This window comes from Talpa occidentalis, unplaced genomic scaffold, assembly GCF_014898055.3.
Source record: "Talpa occidentalis isolate TD23 unplaced genomic scaffold, MPIMG_talOcc4v2.1 talOcc4.2, whole genome shotgun sequence".
Taxonomy (NCBI): domain Eukaryota; kingdom Metazoa; phylum Chordata; class Mammalia; order Eulipotyphla; family Talpidae; genus Talpa; species Talpa occidentalis.
Window position 1 is genome coordinate 5,188,083 of NW_023602073.1, and position 22,503 is coordinate 5,210,585.

General features: G+C 45.8%; 1 long non-coding RNA gene across 2 annotated transcripts; it reads right to left on the minus strand.

Annotated features, from left to right (window-relative positions):
• Window positions 1-659: 659 nt before the first annotated feature.
• On the minus strand, window positions 660-21,997 carry LOC119253074 (uncharacterized). 2 transcript variants are annotated; one of them, XR_008552878.1, is made up of 3 exons: window positions 21,812-21,997; window positions 19,922-20,223; window positions 660-711 (listed from the first exon to the last, which is right to left on the minus strand). It is a non-coding gene; the product is annotated as an uncharacterized LOC119253074 (long non-coding RNA). The 2 variants fall into 2 exon arrangements; XR_005126981.2 differs by lacking the exon at window positions 660-711 and adding an exon at window positions 5,292-5,536.
• Between the last annotated feature and the right edge of the window lie 506 nt (window positions 21,998-22,503).

Below are 22,503 nucleotides of genomic sequence, written 5' to 3' on the forward strand. Positions count from 1 at the left end.
TCAGGAGAGGTCTGCTGCGCCATGTGGGTAGCTCCTTGGCTAGGCTGGAGATCAAACTCTTGCTTCAGATGCTGCGGATAGCTTCACCATGCTGTGCTTAACCCCTTGCGCCACCAGAGAGGCCTGGGTCGCTTCTTTCAACAAAATTATGCTTTTATGATCCATTCCAGCTGTTGGTTTCCTTTTTATTTGCTGAGTAGTATTCCAAAGTATGGACATGACATTTTGTTTATCTACTTACCTGTTGATGGACCTTAGGTAGTTGTTGTTTTTTTCTATGAGGAATAACATTGCAATAAACATACTTGTAGCTATTGAACATACTTGTCTTTATTTCTTTTGAGTACATACCTAAGAGAGGAAGACAAGAACCACCAACACTTTCCTAAACTGGTTTGCAGCATTTTGTACTCCCACCAGCCATGTGTGAGAGTATCAGAGTTCCCATTGTTCCACATTCTCACCAGCATTTGGTTTTGTTGCCTTCTTTATTTATCCATTCTAATGGTATCTCACTGGTTTTAATTTGCATTTTCCCGATGACTAATAATGTGAGGAAATTTTCATGTACATGCTTGCCATTGCTATCTCTTTCATGAAATGTCTCTCATTTCATATTTAGTCCTGAATCTCACTGTCCACACCTGGTTCCCAGTTACCTCCAAGGCATCAGCCCTGCTGGACTCCATGAGGGGCAGAAAAGACGGACATCTGGAAGAAAAACAAGAGCTTTTACTAAAAGTAACAGGTGATTGATCTGGGTAGCCCAAAACTAACAAAGGGAGCTTACTGTGGGAACTGAGAGTAGAAAAATTTAGGATGGAAGGTCTCTCAAGGACAAACACCAGAGGTGGAGGTAGGGATGATGAATGAATCCTAAACTAAATCCAGCTATGGACGTTTCCAGGAATCTGAGGTAGTGTTAGAAAAGATTATTAGCCAGGGGTGGGGGCAGAGAAGATTATCAATCACACAAGACTTATCTCAAGGAGATAATTTCCACAATAATTTCATCAAAGAACACTATAAAAGAATATACTTTGGCAAAAAAAAAAAAAAAAAAGAATACATCTGGCAAAATGCAGCTCACTGCCTGTGTCTATGCAGACGTCTCCTTCTTAAAGCCGCCCCGTTCAAAAATGCGTCTCTTAGCTTTTAAGATTGCCCATCTGCGTCTATGCCAGCCGTCCTCTCTCCTTTTCTTCCCTTAATGAACGTGCTGTGTGGTGATGGGAAGGTCTGCTGAGTTCTTTCTCAGAAGAACCCAAGAACCCCACACACTGATCTCCACGACCTGAACCCCAACATCTCACATTTTCCTTTGTCCCCAAGTTCTGCCCCTTCTTGGGCTGTCAAGACTCCACCAAATCTTAATGTTGTGGTATCTTGAGGCTTGACTGGACAGAGGGAGTGGATGGGATGGCCATGGGAACTGAGCCATCATGCTAATGACCTGGATCAGGAATCAAGACTAGTCACCCTAACCAATCACTGATGCCTAGAATGTAAATAGAGCCTCGGGGTTTCTCTGCTCAGACGAACCCTCTAGTCTCTCCCACTGGTCCCCTGAGCAGTGTATTTCGATAAGCCCACTTTTTCTGTCCCGTAGTCTGCCTCTGGTGAATAATTGCCCCTCTTCCCTATACCCTAAATCTCCCCTGCGACACTTAAAATGTGATTTAAACTCTACATCTTCCAAGAAACTTTTCCTGATCCCCTGTGACCTTTCCACCATCCCCATAGAAATTAGCCTTATTCTCTCATGCAGCAAATTTCCCACTCTACAATTTATTTATTTTTAAGATTTGTTAACTTGGATTTTTTCTCAACCACTTAAAGATCAGGATGAGTCCTGCAGCAACTTGGCACCATATCTTATGCTCATACATTCATTCAATCATTCAACTAATATTTGTGGAGTATCATTTGTACACCAAACCCAGTGCTTCTGAATGGCATGCAGTGATGAACAACATAGGGCCTCCCTTGCGGCCTAGGGGTTATGTCTCGGCACTATCACCAATGCAGCCTGAGTTCCATCTCCAGCCAGGGAGATAACCCACATATGGCGCAGCAGACCGCTCCTGTCTCTCCCGCTGCTCCCCTCAGCAGTGTATTTCAGTAGATCCTCCTGTTGTGCTCCCCACTCTGTCTCTGGTGAGTCCTCTCACCACCAGTTATTCTATGCAAAAAATAAACATATTTTTTTTAAAGAGAACAAGGTAGACGCGCCACCATATTTGTGATTTTATGGAGCATATAGACAAGAAAACAGTCAATAATCACATGAAGTGGTAAGCACTCTGAAAGGGGCAAGAGCAAATAGAGGCATCACACGAGGCCGGAAAGATAAAGAGCCAAGGCAAGAAGACTTCACGGCACTGCGCTAAGCGTATCTGACTTATTTTTTATTATTTTTTAAAGATTTATTTATTTATTCATTTATCCAAGCACTGGGTACAGTCAGAAGCGCGGGAGGGTGAGAGGATTCACCAGAGCCAGAGTGGGGAGCAGAGCAGGCAGAAGGACCGAAGTACACTGCTGAGGGGAGCAGCGGGCGAGGCAGGAGAGGTCTGCGCGCCATGTGGGACCCTCACCAGGTGGCCGGGGAGCAGCCGGGGATCGAACCAGCGCTGCAGAGGCTGCAGGCAGCTTCACAGCCCAGCGCTCAACCGCTGCACCACCAGGGGAGGCCCCAGCGTATCTGATTTAAATTGGAAATTGTCCAACGCCCAAGGACGTGTGAACACGACCGGCCAAGCAAAGAGGGAAGAATTAAGGGTAGCTGCTGCTGCCCATTTTAGATGGGCTACACAAATACACAAATCCATACACGGTGGATTTTGGGATTTGTTCTAACGAGCCCTCACACTGCCTGGGAGGGAGATGCTCAGGAAGGCAAGGAGCAGGAAGCCGCCGACGCGCGCTGGAGCTCTGGTGCACACCGGTGGAGCTCGAGGCTTGTTGGGGGGACGTGGCAGCTTTAGCATTTTGTTAGTGTGCGAGCCTCGAGCCTCGGGGAGGTGGGGGGGGAGGAGGTGGAAAAGAGGTAACAAATTGGGAAGAGAAATAACAGCGTTTATTTCTAAATGACAACACTTTATCTCCCAACGCCAGGCCTATTCGTTGACAAGCCGTTCTGACAAAACGGGTTGGTCAAGGGATGGGAGGCCGGGTGTACACGGTGCATTAGACCTTGATCTTGTCTCTGGTGGAATGCACGAGGCTCCCCGTAAGCAATCAGCCTCCTAATGGGCAAGAGGCACCTCTGGGAGCGGGAATTTGACAAGGCTTGTCAAAACTGTCAGACAGTCACGATCTTTTTTATTCTCCTGTTCCTGGCAGAGGCGGGAACAACAGCGCGGGCCCTGCCAGTCCTTCCAGGACAAGAGCTAAACCCGAGGTGAAAAGCTGCTCAGAGGCGAGTCGGGCCAATGCGTGCATTCCTCACAAAAAAAAATGTCTGGAGGAATGAGGCAGGTACAGGCCGCGCACACTGCATATCTCGGGGCTGTGGGAAGGGCCTCTGGGGTAACTGCCATCGGAGGACTGCTTCTGATTCCCAACTGCCAGGCAGCAGGGAATTAAAATTGCCTGCAAAATCAAGCAGGTGGTAACGGCCAGCTCCAGCAGATAAAAGTTATCAGAGGTTACACTTTTCCCCGAGGCTCCAGTATGCATTAAAATCAGCTGCCTGGAGATAGAGTCAGACCCCAACAAGAAGAGGTATGCGATGCCTGCAGAGAGACCGAGGGCCCCGGGCAGAGCGGGAGGCCAGGGCCCCAGGAACAGAGGCTGGAGAGGCCTGGCCTTGTGTCTATGCTTCCCTAGGACACCGGAGGTGGCAGAAGCCCGGGGAATGATTTGTATAGGCCTTGCCTCTGGCTCCCATAAGCACAAAACTCAGAGCTGGGGGCCGAAAGGGGAAGAGGTGTCACATGATCAGCAGGATGATCTTAAGGATTTGACAAGTGTGGAAAGATTAGAAAAGATCTCAAGATAAAAACAAACCTCTTCCTAGTTTCTCCTTCACAACACAACTCCCCTCTCAACACACACACACACACACACACACACACACACACACACACACACGCCAATCCCAACTAATCTGTCCTGAAGATAAACCTTTTTTCTTTAAACCTTAAAGCCTGTCTTCCATTAATTCTGGTTTTCAGAGTGAAGCTTTCCCTGCTGACTGATTACAGAAAATTGCTTATTTAAAGAAACGTGGAATCCCAGTTACAGACAACGGCATCCATTCCAAACATGGTTTCAGAGCCTCCTGCACAGCAAAGGGAGACTAGTACATTCTTTGAGGTGAAAGGTAGGAAGGGGAAGTGGGGAGGACCAGTTCACACGAACAGACCCTGGGTCACACGTACACAGCCCACACTAAACTGCACCACAAGACACAGATGCATTTGGGCTTCTAATTACTTCACTGTCTAATTCATGCTAACACAGCAATTAGTGCTAACGCTCCAAACACTCATACACATTAGCCTGACGACATTTAATTATGACATTAGATGTATTGCACTTCATGAGATATGTAGCTTAGCAAGTAATAAGAAATCCACATGTATGGCCCATCCAGACGACAATGTAATAAAAGTAAAGGCAAGGCATGAAATCCTCGCTTTCTCATTAAAAGAAAGTGTTGCATTTTTATGTGAAATATGTCATTTCCAGATGCTGACAAGGAAACCGATCTCTGCAGCTCAGAAAACATGGGTAGGTCTTTCTTAAAAAAAAAAAAAAAAAAGGAAAAAAATAGTAGGTCGTACTTGATGATTGCTTGTGCCGCTGTGTATCCATTCTTGTTTTTAGCAGCTGAGATGTCAGCAGAAGATTTAAGAGGAAATGTGACATTTTTTTGCTGGGATGGTCCATGAGATGTGCCATTTGCTTTTGGTTTACATGGGGCCTGTTCATGAGACATGATTAATAGCTCGGCGGCGCTGCCAAAAAGCACATAAATCTGGTCGTCCGCGGTGTAATTGACACGCTGCTTGTCTCGCAGATACCTAGGCAGTCGCTGAGCGCCGGCCAATCCCCAAGTGGGCGTTCAGAGCAGCTGATTATGCAATGCAGTTGCTGACACTACAATTTGGGGGTCTGTCCCTTATAGCACCCAATTAGCTGCCACATAAAGCCCTACTACCCTTGATCCACCTTGACCAGGTGTTAAGTACAGCTGAATGAACACAGGCTTCCCCAGAAGTTCTGCTGGAGCATCCTGGCCTCACAGAGCGGGGGACAAGAGCTGGGACCCTCTACACCCCAATTCTGAGTCAGGTGAGCCTTCATTTGGCTTTTCCAAACACCTTTGCTTCACTCCCTCATATCTGGAGCACAGCGATGGGCTGCCTAGTCCTGTATGCTCCGTCTTTTTCTTTCCCTGTGATCACAGTCTCTTCACCAACTCATCAGATAGCTTAAATTCCAATGACAACCTAGTAGCTCCACGTTGCCTTGCTGTGTGAACCTGCAAGCATCAGCTCCCCTATCTGTTCCTCAGATGTCTCGGTGTCTGAAAAATTTAAAAACCAAACAAACAACACTGACTTAGCACAGCAGTAACAGCAAAGATTAAAGATTACATAATGAACAAGTTGTAAAGCCCTTTGAAAGCATAAAATGCTGTAGGAGTAATTATTATCATTGTTATTAATCACCTCGGTTCATCACGTAGAGTAAACAAGAGATAATAAAGAGAGGACCTTTAAATGCAGTATCAGCAGCAAGACCCATTTATTACAATGCTATTTGCTTGGATTCCATTACAGTTATAAAATTTTACGCTCATCTAGCACTTTCCATCTGAGAATGTCAAAGTGCTGTACAAGCACAGGCTCTAATTACACTAATCTCCCAAAGAGACTGGGGGAACAGTAGAGGAAGGCCCCTTGCACTTGAGTATCCGCCACCTGAGCAGATCCAGTCCAGGACTGGGAGGTCACCCTGCTGGGGGGCTGCATCCAGAAACTTCTGAAAATCTGAAAAAGTTCCCGGGTGAGTCGCAGACCTTATTTCTAAAGCACACAGATAATTAATGTCAACTAGGCACACATGTTTTTCTTCTGTGTGGGGGATTGCCCATCGCCCCCAACCCTTGATCCCACCTCTTGGGCTCATGATTTGTGTGTTTGCCATCAGAATCTGAAGGAATTTTCCATGTCTTGTTGTTTGTAACATTGCCGGCCTGGAAGTTTTCATTCGGTGATTACTGATGATGCTAAATGAGTTTATACATTGAGAAATACAATGAAAACAAGTAACTTGGTGGCACAAGGGGTTAGGATGCAGCTCTATGATGCTATTGGCAGCCACTGCACCACAAGTTCGAGCCCTGGCCAGGGAGCTACCCACCTGGCACAGCAGACCTCCCCTGTCTCACCCGCTGCTCCCCTCAGCAGTGTGTTTCACCAGTCTGCCTGTTCTGTTCCCCGCTCTCTCTCTCTGGTGAATCCTCTCACCCTCCCACGCCTCTGGCCTGTACCCCAGCTCTTGCATAAAAATAAATAAATCTTTAAAAATAAATAAAGTAAGGATCCCAGATGTATGCAGGAAGATCCACTGAGGCTCAGAAAGGTAATATAAAACAACTTTATTATATTTATTCTATTTTACTCTGTTAAAATAATAAAGTTTTGTTGCTTTGTTGGTGATACAATTTGGGAGTAGGACACACACATACACACACGAACACTCGCATGTGGAGAGAGAGAGAGAACACCCAAATATTTTTTACTGGTTCTGGAAAAATAAAAATATTTGAAGATTTCAAAGCTCGTGAGAAACATGCTATAGTAGAAACATTACGGGGGGGGGGGGGGAGAGGCCAAATTTGTTTATCTAAAAGGATTTGCTCAAGTCCCTGAAACGGGATTTGTCAAACCCAATCATTATTTCTGTCCTCATCCACACAATCATGAAGGATGGTAGCGACCCACGTAGCTCTGACCACATTTAATTGCTTCCAAAGTGGGTTCAAAAGTGTTTTCAGAAACCAAAGAAACTTACCCCAATGTGATGCTGCTTTACATAAAAAAAAATTATATATCCCTTTGGGTGAATTACCCTCTAAAAAGATGTTCCAGTTCTGAAGTCCCCTTTGCGTCCCAGCTTCATGCCCTTGGGAAATGCCACCATCCTACACGGTGTCTCCATATCCGTGAGATGCAGAGAAAACTCTGCCCTGTCGCCTCACACCCCAAGCACAGCCCTGCCCCCACCAGCGTCCAGGCCATGTACCCTGATTCTGGAAGGAAGATAGAAACCTTCCAACCTGTCACCTTCCCCCCAGAGACTCCAGGTTACTTAGAGTGAGAGCCAGGCCTTCTTGAGAAGAATTTCCACAGTAACCAAAGTTGGGGCAGATAAAGGCAAACATAGGATTGGCACCTAAGAGAAGCAACAGCGCAGAGAGAATTCGGGACTCCTGGGAAAGTGACCAAGGAGCCAAGTAGCTGTCCAGCTGCTTCAGCAACAGACCCAACCCGGGGCAACCGAGGGCAGTGTTGACAGGCACTTCTGGGAAGCCACCCAGTATCACCCTTTAGCAATTTATTGACACTCTAGCCCAGTGATCCCCAATAGAAATATGATGGACCTCATATTTGCACTTAAAATTCTCTGCATTGTCATAATAACCAAAAAGTAGAAAGAGCTCAATGCCAAGGAAAAAATAAAAGATATCACACACACACACACACACACACACATACACACACACACGAACGTTATTCAGCATTTTAGAGGAGTGAAATTCTGCCACCTGTTACAACATGAATAAACCTTGAGGACATGATGCTCGGTAAAATAAGCCAATCACAAAAAAGACAGATACTGTGTGATTCTACTTATAGGAGAGACCTAAAATTGGAAAATTCACAGCAACTGGAAGTAGAATCATAGTGACGAGGGAAAGATGCGAAGTTAGTGTTCACTGGGGACCAAGTTTCAGTTTGGAAAGAGGGAAAACATGTGGCTGTGGGTGGTGGTGACGCAGGCAGTGTGAACAGACGCCATGAACTGTACACCGAGAAATGATTCCAATGGTCAATTGGACCTTATGTATATTTCACCACCATGCAACCTTTTTCCTAGTTGCCACATTAAGAAAAATTACAAGCAAACAGGAAATTAATATTTAATCATATATTTCCTTTCACAGAATATAGTCTAGTCACAGCCAATCACGTCAACCTGGGATGAACATCACTCTCTGAGGTATTTTCCAGTCACTTCCTCAGCTCCCAGTGTCCCTCTTACACGCTCTGCACGCCTTCCATCAGACTGGCCACATCTCAAGTGCTCGGTAGCCGCTGGTGGCTGGTGGCTGCGGGCCTGGCCAGAGCTGGCCCAGAGGGGGAGCTCCCTAAAGACAGCACCCATGGAAAGGCAGGTGGTTTCTCTACTGGGGGAACAGAAAGAATCACTTAGACTGAAGGAGAAAATGTTGGGTAACATGCACAGAGCCGAATCATAATGATTGCTAACCTGTCTCGTAGATTTATCATACGATGGACCGATATCCACTCACTGAATCCTCACAACACCCCTGTGAGGTAGAAGCCGTAGCCGTCATGCCCATTTGTGGTTGAGGAAACAGGGCAGAGAGTGCTAACTGCCCAGGCCACCTAGCTAGTAAGCAGCAGTGATGGGCTAAAGCCCAGGCCACAGCTCCAGGGCCCAAGCCTTGGTCCACTGCGCCTCCCCTAGCAGCACGCCACAGTCTCTGGACACTTCCCCAGGCTGAGTGTGACCATGGTGCTGACCCAAGGGAACTTCAAGTGGCTGCCTCCTGGGACAACACAGGTGAAGTGACAACCTTGAGAATGAGCCGAGGTGACTTGCCAATTGGAGTAATAAATCCTAGCGGCGTCTGGGCACTAGGATGACAATTGTGCTCACAAGAGCATCCCCACCAAGGACACGGGGGAGGCCAAGAGGACCAGGTCAAGGGTGAGCAAGCAAGACAGCATCCAGACGCCCCAGCAAGACAGCACCCCCAGAGAGAGTGCTGCGGAGATTACAGGGAGGCACTCGCACAGACGCAGAAGGATGAAGAGCTGAGAGAGAGGATGGGCTGAGGCAAGCAAGGCTGCTGAGTTTCCTCTATCCTGGAGAGCCAAGGAGCTCTCTGGATAGTCGGCTTAGATGTGTGGGGGAATCGCGAATTATGTCCTAGGTCAGACACCCGGACCTGCACCATCAAATCTCTAACCTGTCTTCAGAAGCTCTCGGAAGCTGGGACATAGCCTGGAAAGTGAGTTCTCCAGCATTTCTTTCTACCCTCCCCAGCCACGTGTTCTGTCCCGAAGTGCTATAAGTCAAAGAAAGTAAGACTCGTGAAATAATGTTTATTTCGGGACATGGTGACTCCTCAGCCAGAGAACTTGAGACACCAAGTTTCCATATTCTGGGTGAGGGAAATCAGGTCAGGCAGAGCTAATAAACAGCACAAGAATAAAGAGCTTAATTTATCCCTCAAAGAGAAAGAAACCAGCCTCACCCGGGGAGAGTATCATATCACATGGACACAATTTCACTTCTGATTATCATGTTAGTGCCACAAACCCCCCAACCTCCCACAGAGCCGGCGTATCAGAGGTGAGCCTGTCCCTATTCTATCCCAATTGTCAACTACTCTTATCACGCAGGGCTCATGCTGAGCCACTACTGAGCTTGACAGACAAATAACAATAACAACAACAAAAAGCTCTGCCTGGAAAATTATTGTTTTTATACACAATACAGATCAGTTTGGGAGACAGTTTCCAAAACATTCACCAACCCATAAACTTGTTCTTCAGTCTTACCCCATTGGATGCAAGCGTACCCTAAGGGCAGACAATCTCTCTCCAGCCACTGTGGTCTTACACAAACATTATAATTAGGAGCATGCTTGCTTCTATTAGCCTCAGCAAGGAGGAAGAATGGCAGAAAGGAAAAGAAAGCAAAACAAAACAAACACAAAGTAGAGAAATTAAAGTACCTTTGGTGTACCTTGGAAACTCATTTTGTTGTATCCAAATAGCATGCCTGATCATGGAAAATGTAGAAGACACAGATGGGCGGGTGGGACAATTTGTACTGAGGTCTGGAAACTGATTTCTATTTCTGCATAATTTATTTCAAAAGATTAAGTTGGCAAGAGCCAGCTTCCCAATGGTTCCGTCAAAGTTTATTAATACAAATGAGATCAAATTCATCCATGAAAATTATCTCACCAGGAACCTAACCAAGAGCAAGAGGATCTGGGGTGAAGGATCCCACTGGAGTTTTCTTGGAGGCTAGATGCAAATAGTGGGTTTGCTGAGAGAACTCTTTCTCGTGGCCCTGATTGTAGATGTTTGGAAAAAGAAGAGAGGAAAAACCGAGGCAGTTGAAAGCAAGGGTGTAGGGTAAAGAAAATGTCAGGCTTTTCTGCCCTTCCGCCATCAGGATAGATGATGGATCTTGTCCTGAATGCATTCCTGATGGCGGGCACCTGGAGTAGGGTGTGGGCATAGGTAGATGGGATTCAGCTGGGCTAAGACTGTGCTTTTTAAGGGCGGTGTCACGGGGACGCCAGGAGCAGCAGTAGAAGCTGAGAAAGAAGCCGATGAGAGAAGCAAAGAAGCAGAAGCAGAGAACGCCAGGGAGTCCCCCAACCAGCACCCCTACCTGCCATATGCCTGGTGAACGCCAATAAAAGACCTGCAAAAAAGCCACTGAGGACTCTGACTCCTCCTTTACCCGGTCTGCATGGGATCAGAGAACCTGCTCAGTGGTCCAGTCCTGCCTCTACAATTGGCGTAAGTCGGCAAGATCCATGCAGACGGGTGTGGAGCCCTCCGAAGACCTGGAGGGACTAAGGAGAACAGGCTGCCTGTGACGACGCTGGAGGCGTCATGGCGACCCAGGAGATGGACAAGGTCCAGGAGCTACAGGACAAGACCATGCCTGGCGTGAAGGAGTCGCCCGAGAGAACCAGCCAACGACACCCGAAAGGACCGGCCAATGACCCCTGAGGCAGCAGAATCGTCGGGAAGGAGAGGACCACGATTCAGCGCTCGCCGGTGCTGATGCAGGGAGAGGCCAATGGACTTCAACTGATGGACATGGACTGATGAACTTGGACTGACAATCCCGCCAGGAGGCGGAGGACCTTGGCAGGTTATGGTTTTTTTTTTTTTGTTTGTTTGTTTTGAGAATCTGGGGGTGGCCAGTGGGCCTTGATGGCCAAAAGCAGCCTGTGCATGCCCAGCAGCCAGGTGGAGGAGAAAAGCCAACTGAGAAGGCAAAAGCCGGTGCTGATGGTAAGTTGAGAAGCCCTGAGCGGCTGTTAAGCAGCCTGGGTAAACTGAAGCCCTGGGAGTCTCGTCAAATCACCTGTGGGGGATGCCCTGCTCATTCCTGAGTGAGCGTGAGGAGCTGAGGAACCTGTCCTTGGGGGACGGGTGGGGAACGTGGCTTGGGGTGGAGCCCAAGCCACATGTAGAGTTTGGATCCCCGACCCACGTGCTTGTGCAGTGGGTTGGCCTGAGTGCAGGGGTCTGCGAGTCGCATGGGTGGCTGTGAAGGCCGAGTGTTGGAGCGACTGCAGACAGAAACCCTGAGGGCTGGCGATTACCCCCAACAGAAGAGAATCGCCAGTCCCAGAGCGAGTGCATCCTGGGGGTGGATGCTGTGTGTGCCTTGTAGCCGAGACGACAGCCAGAGAAGGCCAGGAAGCCCGACGGCTCCTGGTGTGATATAGTAGATGCCGTGAGTGGTTCCCCTCCCTCGTAGGAGCAGCGCCTTCGGCAGCAGATTTGGTGGCTCATCTGCTGGTACCAATAATTGTCTTTTGCACTAGGTTGGGGCCCTGCCTGGACTTATTTGTGTTCTGTTGTATTTTGTTATATTGTATTTTGTTATATTTGATGTATTTGCTTTTGTGGGCCATGGCTGCATTGTTTGTTTGCTTAGAAAATTGTGTATATATATATGTACAGACTGTATGGTAGAAAACCCTGAGGGGGTGGACTGTAGGGTAAAGAAAATGTCAGGCTTTTCTGCCCTTCCGCCATCAGGATAGATGATGGATCTTGTCCTGAATGCATGCCTGATGGCGGGCACCTGGAATAGGGTGTGGGCAGAGGTAGATGGGATTCAGCTGAGCTAAGACTGTGCTTTTAAGGACGGCGTCACGGGGACGCCAGCAGCAGCAGTAGAAGCTGAGAAAGAAGCCGATGAGAGAAGCAAAGTAGCAGAAGCAGAGAACGCCAGGGAGCCCCCCAGCCAGCACCCCTGCCTGCCATATGCCTGGTGAACCCCAATAAAAGACCTGCAAAAAAGCCACTGAGGACTCTGACTCCTCCTTGACCCGGTCTGCATGGGATCAGAAAACCTGCACTGTGTCCGTTCCTGCCCTTTACAAAGGGTTATCTGCCATGTTGTGCCTGGGTGGGGCACCAAAAGCTAGAGTTCCTAGATCCTCCCCAGTGGATCCTGCCTCTTAGACCACAGGTCCCTAAGGGGGAACTGCAAAGGAGGTTGCAATTCCATCCTTGCACCAAGTAGTTTCCAGCAATAAGATAATTAAAAGTATAATGACTATCACATGAGGCTCATTAAATTCTCTGATATTAACAAGGGGTCCTCACCCGCATAAAGTTTGAAGGCCATTACTCTAAGCTGCCTTTGACTCCTAAGACTTCAGTGCTCAAGTAATCGCCCATCAGCCCTAACCTCCTCTTTCAGAGGACACACCTGAGCTTTCCTGATCTATGTATCTCCTTACCTTGCTCTTGGTTAGGTTCCTTACCTATGTGGCAAGTTTTCTTTACCTCACCCCCCACTTCAGGGACTCAGTTTCTCCTTTATAGTTCTTAGTCATAATGGTGGTGTCAAGTGACACAGATGGAATATCTAGGCCGCCAAGGTAATTTTGGGAGGAGTCAGATAATGTGTCTCTCCCTAGACACAGCCATTTCCTGCGGTCCCCTGCCAGAAGGCGCCTTATATTTGTGATAAGATTGGGCCTCTGCAGCCCTGCTTCAGGCTACCCTGTTTGGCTGAGCACTGGCTCATAAAGGGAAGGGTAATTTAGAGGGGTTTATTGGGAAACTATTATTAAGGATATTCTCACTTTTCCTCGCTCGCTATGCACACTAATTCCAGCAAAGATCTTTCACACTGAGAGTCTATTTTACCTTTGTGCACATGGATGGGCAGAACCCTTTAGAGCATGCATCCTCTGTCCCTGTGGGCCCTTTGGTCAGGACACTATCTAATTCAAAATTGGCCTGAAAATATTAATTGTTTTATTAGTGCACAACCCCATCCATCTAGTTGGTCAATAATCACAACTAATTTTTTTTTTAAGATTTATTTATTTGTGTATAGAAGAACTGCAGTGTAGGCCAGAGGTGGGGGGGGGGGGGGGTGTTAGAAGATTCACCAGAGACAGAGTGGGGAGCAGAACAGGCAGATATACTGAAATATACTGCTGAGGGGAGCAGGGGGCGAGACAGGAGAGGTCTGCTGTGCCATGTGGGTAGCTCCCTGGCTGGGGATGGAACTCGTGCTGCAGTGACTGCAGATAGCTTCATCGTGCTAAGACTTAACTAACCCCTTGTGCCACCAGGGAGGCCCATGATAGATTTTTTTTTTTTTTTAAGTTTTATTTAGAAGTTCTTGCTAGGATTGCTATGTCATATATTGGAAATAAAATAACACATTCATCACAAGTGTTCTATCCTTCTTACTAGCATTTGTCATATTACATGTGCCATTTTTTGCATAAGAGTCACATGCATGACTCTTTTCTTGCCTCTTTGGAGCAGAATTCATTCCTTGGTGTTTCTCAGAGCTAGAAGAAAACTTATTTCTAGGTAGCATATTTTTTTAAAAATCAACCTAAAACTCTGGATTTAATATACACAGAGGCCTCAAGGTCAAACATCCTCTCTCCTCATACCTTATCACCATTTGTATTACAATCAAGTTGAGTGTGGTGATTACTAGAGAACCATTCTTCTATTTGCGCTTTCATCCAAAAGGTGCTTCTCATTTGATGTTTGTTATACAGTTTTTTAGTTTTTTTTTTTTACTAAGAAGACATGTGATCATTATAAACATTTAAAGACAAAGATGACTTGCATCCAGGAAGTAAACACTCATCTGACGGAGCAAATATAACCATTAATATTTTCCACGTACATTTATATTCTTTTTTCTATGCATGAATATGTTCTTTTTTAAAAATATCACATACATACCACTTTTGATCTTTTTCTTCTCAAGAGCATATTGTCCATTTTTCCATGTCTTCAATACCATTTTAAATGATATTGTAGTATCGCATGATCTGGATTTATCATATGCTATTTAACCAACCCTCTATTGCTGGATAGTTAAGTAATTTCCAAATTTTATTTTTATAAACAATGCTGAGATGGACATCCTTGCAGTTGAAACTTTGGGCACATCCACAATTATTTCTTTCTTATTTTATTTATTTATGCATACAAGAGGTGGGGTGCAGGCCAGAGAGGCAAGGGTTGAGAGGATTCACCAGAGACAGAGCGGGGGGAGGGGAGCAGAACAGGCAGATGTACTGAAATACACTGCTAAGGGGAGCAGCAGGCGAGACAGGAGAGGTCTGCCTTATGGGTTAGCTCCCTGGTTGGGGATCAAACTCGTTCTGAGACTTAATCCCTTGTGCCACTAGGGAGGACCCCACATTTCTTAGGTCAAATTCTATAAGTAAACTGCTGAGTTCACAGCCATATAAAACATTAAGCTTTTTTAAAAAATGTTTTTATTTATATATTTTCCACATCATTGTTCATTTTTTTAAATTTTTTTTTATTTTTATATTCCCATACAATTGCAAACCCCTTATTTTGACCCCAATACCTCCCCTCCCCTGCCCCCACCCCCCATAGAGTGTCTCTGGTTCATAGTTGTTTGTTGATTTTGATATTTTCTTTCTTATAGTTATTCATTTTCCTGGTCCCTTATTTAAGTTTTCTAGATTCCTGCTATGAGTGAGACCATCCGGTATTTTTCTTTTTCTTTCTGGCTTATTTCGCTGAGAACGATCCCTTCCAGCGCCATCCATGTTGCTGCAAATTGCATGTGTTGATCTTTTTTGAATGCTGAGTAATATTCCATGGTGTATATGGACCACATCTTCTTGATCCAGTCATCTATTTTTGGGCATTTGGGTTGTAAAACATTAAGCTTTTGACTCATAACTATGCATTTTTGTTTTCCAAAGAAAGACTGAACAGGCTTTACGTAGGCCCAGAGATCTCAAAAGCACAGTGTGACTTTTATTCCCAGGAAGTCAACACTGAAGTCTTGCTTCTCTTCTCACTCATGGACAGATTGGAAGTGCTGAGGAGGAAAATGTGTCATTCCCCCAAATAATCATTAATTTGTCCAGAACCTATCATGTCTACTACACAGCACTCCTTAAGGGAACTCCAAGTCTGCTCTCATTAGACCACATGCCCTGTTCCCCTGGTCTCTTTGCTTGCTTTGTATGGGAAGAAATACAGGCCAGTTTCTTTTGAACAAGTTTTCAACAGAACTATATACACAAATACAAAATCAAAGTAAAGATCTAAATATAGCCCAAAAAGATTTCCCATTCAGTGTTTTAGAACCAGTTTAATAACACCCCTAGGGAGGCACTGTCTATATAGGGATGATGAAACTGTATCTCCTGTGTAAATACTCTGTATCCAAAAGTTAAATTATCCTCACCCTTTTTGATGAAATTCAACTGTGAAAAATGTAATATACTGATATCAAGAAATATTTGGGGCTCTCTGGTGGCGCAAGGGGTTAAGACACTACCTATGAAGCTATCTGCAGCCACTGCAGCATGAGTTCGATCCCCGGCCAGGGAGCTACCCACATGGCACAGCAGACCTCTCCTGTCTCACCTGCTGCTCCCCTCAGCAGTTTATATTTCAGTCAATCTGCCTGTTCTGTTTCCCACTCTGTCTCTAGTGAATCCTCTTTGAATCCTCTTACCCCCCACATCTCTGGCCTGTACCTCAGTTCTTGTATGCATAAATAAATAAATCTTTAAAAAAAAAAGAAAAAGAAAACAAATATTTGGATCCATGAAAGGGAAGGAGAGGGAAGGTGCTCCTGGACCTTGGCAGAGACAATGGCAGGCATTGTCTTGACCTCATGATAGATTATGTGGTATATTTTTAATTTTGAGTCTTTCCTTCTGCCCAGCTCTTTGTGACCTGCCTAACCCCTTTCTTGTTATTCCTTGCCAGAAGTTACCTTAGAGTTGTGCCAAGTTTTCAGACCTCAGCTGCCCTGCTTTGGACCAAGACTGACTGGACATTCGCCCATGAGGGGATGGATAATTGTCAGAGTTTGTTGTTATTTGAAATCCTTTCTTTTCTCTCTCCCTATGCAAATCAATTCTATTAAAAATCTTTCTCCAGGCCTCCCTGGTGGCGCAAGGGGTTAAGCACAGCACCATGAAGCTATCTGCAGCCTCTGCAGCTCACACTAACAAATGTTTCAGTATCATTTTAATGTAAGTGCCCTCATGTCCCCTCGCTGTGGCCACATCTCAATCACTCTAAAACTGTATCCTAACATTGTTTTTCCTTTCTGCTATTTCCAAGGAGTAAGCAGGAAGTGGTCAGTAGCAGAAGAAGAAAAAAAAAAGAAAGGCAGGAAAACAGTTCGGGATTTAGGAAAACTTGACGTCTTGGCCACAATCATCAAAAAGTGCTTTTTAAAAGTAAGGCCCACCATTACCTGTATTTGGCAGTGTTCTAGCCACAGAATATCAAGTTAATACAGATAACATCGCCATGAATAGTTAGAACAAGTTACTAATGAATGATCTTCGAATAGGACACAATCAAAAATTATATTCTAAAAAAAAATTATGTTCTGCTCCCCACTCTGTCTCTGGTGAATCCTCTCACCCACCCCCACACCTCTGGCCTGTACCCCAGTTCCTGTATGAATAAATAAATAACTAAATAAACAGCCCAGTTCTTGTATGCATTGTTCACCGGTCTGGACCACCAGCGCCTCTGAGGGGGCTCGTCACATTCAGGTGCACTTAAATCACTTGTTTAGCTGTGTCCGTCATAGCTAAACTCGGTGCTTGGAGGAGAGCTGGGTTATGGCTGTCGTGAAGCCTGAGATTTACCTAGAACCATAGGCACCACACATCACACATCCCTGGCTGGGTGACTTGGTCTCAAAGCAAAGGCGCTGAGAAACCAGGGGTGGAACTAAACTGTGCGCTGCGGAGAGTAGACAGTAGGTCTCCTGCATCTTTGCAACCATGGCCCCAGCACGGGGCCTACCACTGTGGATAGATGAACTCAAGCGCTAGGAAAAGCTGCACCATCCGGAGACTAACTTTCCTTGAGGTTGAAAGACAAATCAGCACACACAACAGTATTAACTATTTCCTAAGACCTGAAGTTGACTTTATCCGCCACTAGGAATAGCCCAGGGAGACAGGCGCGTGAAGACTCCTCAGCAGGCACCCTTCTCCTCCTTTGAGCTGCCTTTATTCCCAAGAGCACAGAGCTTTGATTTCACCTCTAGTGTTGCCACTCTCAACCAGACAACTTTTCATCCTACTCTGGGATGTTCAAAACATGCTTTAAGTCAATTTTCTTACGACCCAATTTGCAGGAGGTGACCAAATCCAGCAAACCTGTGCGTTTTTTTGTTCATTTGTTTTTAAAGATTTATTTATTTGATTTATTTATGCATACAAGAACTGGGGTACAGGCCAGAGGCGCGGGAGGGTGAGAGGATTCACCAGAGACAGAACGGGGAGCAGAACAGGCAGATTGACTGAAATCCACTGCTGAGGGGAGCAGCAGCGGAGACTGGCGAGGTCTGCTGAGCCATGTGGGTAGCTCCCTGGCCAGCCAGGGATCAAACTTGTGCTGCAGAGGCTACGATAGCTTCACAGTGCTGAGCTCAACCCCTTGCGCCACAAGGGAGGCCCCAAACCTGTGTTTTAATCCTAGAGAAACTCTCTGGCCCTCATCTATAAAATGGAGATATTTCCTATGTCAAGATACATGGACTATTTAACATCAGGCCCGGCATAATGCTTACCAAATAGCAGCTAGTACTATTATTATTAGAGACCACAAGGGATTTCAGCAGGGTAGATTCATGGAGGAAAATAGCAGCTCAGGGAGCTTCTTTTTAAAAATAGCTAAGTCATGTCCTAATTTTTGATCTAGGCAAATTAATTAATCATGATAAGATGGTGACAAGTGTAGTGATCTATGAGAGAGAATCCTATTTAGCTAGGATGACTAATTATTTAGGTTAAAAATCAAAATTGTACCAGAAAAAGTTCATAGAAAAAAAATGAAGAGCCCAAGTCATATTAACACAGATCTCTCTCTCTTTCACACACACACACACACACACACACGCAGAGCTTCCAGCATCCTTGAAGTCGATGAAATTGTGACCCTAATACGTTAAGAAAAATGCCCTAAACCAGCCAAGAGTGAAAATAAACATGAATGAGCAATAAATTAGGATCTCCTTCACTCTCCTTCTACCTCCCACATGCTCGGGGTTTGCACGGGAAAAATACAGTCCATATGGAGGCTTTGGCATAATCACGACCCACTGCCCGCCTTCTCCACACACGCCCTCCCCCAGGTGACTCCAGGCCCAGGCATCCGGGGCACTGTACAAACATTAGCTGATGCAGATGGAATGAGCAGATGTCTGGAGCCCTGAGTCCAGGCTATGAGGGACAGACAGCAAGAGTGAGTAGGCGGCACCCCATTTTCCTGCCCATTCCCCTGCGTGCTCATGGGGGAGGAAGTGTTCTTTCCAAGGCTTGTGATGGCTCCTGGTTCCTCTCCCGCTCCTGGACTCTCAGGCCTGCACAAAGCATCCGAGTCAAGCAGCTGTGGGTCGCCCTCACCCTCTCTGTCCATGCCACAGATGAGAACACTAGGCCCTTGCAACTGTACTGGGTTTGACCAACCTCCTATACCAACACATTCTGAAACCGAAAATAGATTCCAGGTGCCCTCCCTTCCAGAACAGTCCTTTTTCTTATTCTCCTGATGCTATAACATGACCAAATACCATGCATCCACCTTCTCATTAAGCTCTTTCTATGTGCCAGTCACTCTGGCAGGCGTTTCCAACAGTAAGATTCTTGGGTGGCGAATATTCAAGACCTGTCTGCATGTGCAATAAAAAAGAACAGTCACTCTGGGAGCTTCTTGTCCCTCAACATCTGGCATTTAGTAGACACCTACTATGTGCTAGGTTTAGTACTGGGTGCCAGAAAAGCAGGAAATGGATAAGACACTGTCCCTCCCCTCTTGGGATACTCTGGATTGAAGTCAGATTCCACTAAAATGGACAAACAGAGGAGATTCAGACCATGAGTTAACACGAAGTAAACGCAGATAACAAATAGACAAGATTAAATATTTAGATTATGTATTGGCCGGGGTTAAGTGGATTAATGGAGTGATGAGTTGGGCAGAGTTATGGGATTTCCATGTTTAGACAGGGCGGATTAGGTTGTCTGGTATATGGAAATGCAAATCGAAACTGCTCTAATCAGCATTAACACCCTGTATTCATCTCAAGAGCTGCCTTTCTGTCAAAGGTGCAGGACAGACCGTGTCTCACCAACTTTACAACATCCTGGTGAGTCAGAGACCCAGCACTGACATTCCCAGACTCCTGGTGAGGAAACAGATCCAGGGGAGAGACTGGGAGTCAAGAGCCACTAAAATCTCCTCCTGGCCCCTCCTACTCTATGGTCCAAATGCCTCCAGAGAGCGCTTGGGCGATGCAGACAGGCACCAACATGATGACCCCTTGGAGCGAAGCCCCTTTGATCTTTTACCTCAGAGGAGAATAAAATGCAAGTTACCTTGTAATTATTTCCAAGTACTTCAAATATATGCTTTGGGTTCTCCATAGAGCGTAAGTTTCTTAAGGGCAGGGAACTGCCTTGAATGCCCCCCTTGCTTGCAGTGGCGCCACCCCAGCGCTGGAGATGCAGCAGCTGTTTTAGTCTTCCTTGGAGAAGAAATCACAGAGGGAAGCTGGGGGGTGCTGCCAACCACTTCACACCCTACACAATTCCTGCGTCCGTGAAGTGGGCTCCGGAAACAAGTCTCTACCAGGTCAGTGATTCATTGAGACTCCCCTGAAATCGCTTCCTTGACTCCACTGTCAACAGAAACAAAAACAAGTTATTCATGAAGAACTGTGAGAAGTGCCTGGAGATCTTGCTGCTTTGTTTTTCTGGAGAGAGGAATTCCATGATGGTATTGTCAGGTGCATCCCACGGATACTGCTTGTCAAAGAGCAGTGAAGCCACAGAAACACGGAGTTCTGGCTGCAAACTCATGCCTGCTCTTCTGATAACTTTTCTCCCAAACCTGGCACTTGCTACCCAGATAAATTGGGAAGGAGAGTCTCTAAAACGATGAGCATGTTGCTTCCCACAGCATCACCCCCATTAGGTGACAGCTTGTCTCTCCTCCAGGCCTCTCTGTTGGGTGGGTGCTAATTTGCAAAGCAGTTGGGAGAGAGAAAATAGGAATGCTGTGGAGTGCAGGAAAGTAGTAGAAATTTCTGGGCCTGACTCTGAGCCTGAGTCTAGGCCCTGCCGCTGCATTTGAGCAATGTGACAACCTTCTAAGAAAACTTTTTGTTTTGTCTTATTAATTTTTCAAATATTTTACATCATTTTTCTTGCTTGTACAATGTATGCATTTCGTCTTTGTGATAGTCCCCATAAAATTCCCACCACCCTTGTTTTGATCCTATTCCCTTCTCCCCGCCTGTAGTGTGTCTCTGGTTTATCGTTGCCTGTTGATTTTGATTTTTACTTTATCATAATTAGCCTTTTTCCTGATCCCTTATTTAGGTTTTCTAGATTCCTGCTATGAGTGAGACCATCTGGTATTTTTCTTTTTCTTTCTGGCTTATATCACTGAGCATGATCCCTTCCAGCTCCATCCATGATGCTGTAAATGGCATGAGTTTATCTTTTTTGAATGCTGAGTAATATTCCATGGTGTATATGTACCACATCTTCTTGATCCAGTCATCTATTTTTGGGCACTTGGGTTGTTTCCATAGTTTACCTGTTGTAAATAGTGCTGCAGTAAACGTAGGGGTGCAGGTGTCCTTTTGAATTAATGTTTTTGTGTCCTTTGGGTAGATTCCTAGGAGTTGAATTTCTGGATCGTATGGAGGCTCCAATTTTAGCAGACCGAGGAGCCTCCACACAGCTTTCCATCGTGGTTGGACCAGTTTGTACTCCCACCAGCAGTGTAGGAGTGTTTAAGGAAGCTTTTGATTAACTCAACCGCAATATGAAATAAGGCACCTTCGAAACCAGGCATTAACCTCTCTTCTCAAAAACAAGGAAACTGTGCTAGTCAACCTGAGGCCCACTCCAGCTCCGAGCTTCTGACTGCAATTTATCTGACTCTCTCCCGCCATAAACTCTATCTAGTGAGATAAAGGGAGGAACCTCACCTCTTCTTGCTGGGAACACCTCTCCTGTTCCAGTCATACCATGCCTGACATTGCGACAAATGCAGCAAGTGGTTGCCAGGTGTGGGCAAATAGGCTTGTGAACTTTCACGCCCTCTGCCCATTGGTTTCGTTGGGTGTGTCCCTCTCATTATTTCATTGCCCGTGTGAGTGCCCTTCATCAGCACCCTGCACAGAATAGCCCTCGATTCCTTACTCTGGACCATCTGTCTCATCTACCCCTTCTTCCTTCTCAGGCCTGTGCACCTACCATTGTCCCCAGGGTGCATCCTTGGACTTCCAACCCTCACTGCTCCTGCACTGATATTTCCTGAGCGCTCACTTGCCTTTGGTTCATCCTCACCTAGGTCTTCAAAGTAAATACGTCCCTGACGGCTGTCCCCCTGTTTGTTTGTTCAATAAATCTGAACATAACAATGTTCGAAGGGAGTCTCAATCCCTGAAAGACTGAGGTGTACACTGCTGTCTTGGTGTGTCTCCAAGAAACTGTGAGTTCACAATGGCTTTGACCTTCTTCGGCAGTATGAGGGCATTATTTAAAGGTTAGAGGTTGGGAAGTCCCTCAACAGTTAAAATATTCCTTGAAAATACTAACTGGCAGACTGAATTCATTATTGTGGATTCTTTTTTTTTTTTTCCTTTCAAGGCAGAAAAAAAAAAACAAAACATTTTTCAATACTCGGGTTATGTGCTTTAAACATTGTCCTGACATCTGTTCTTTAAAAGCACAATAGAAGGCATGCTTTCAACTACAAACACAGATAAAATATGGCAACACAGCTCTGTATTTCTGGGCTTGGGACATGCTAAGTAATAGGGATTTGCATGACTAAGCTTCTACTATGCTGACATATGCAAAATCCAGGAGCAATCGAATCACTCTTCTTGGTTTGACAATGTTTAAATGAGAAACAGCCTTCACCCTGGGTCTAAAGACTCATG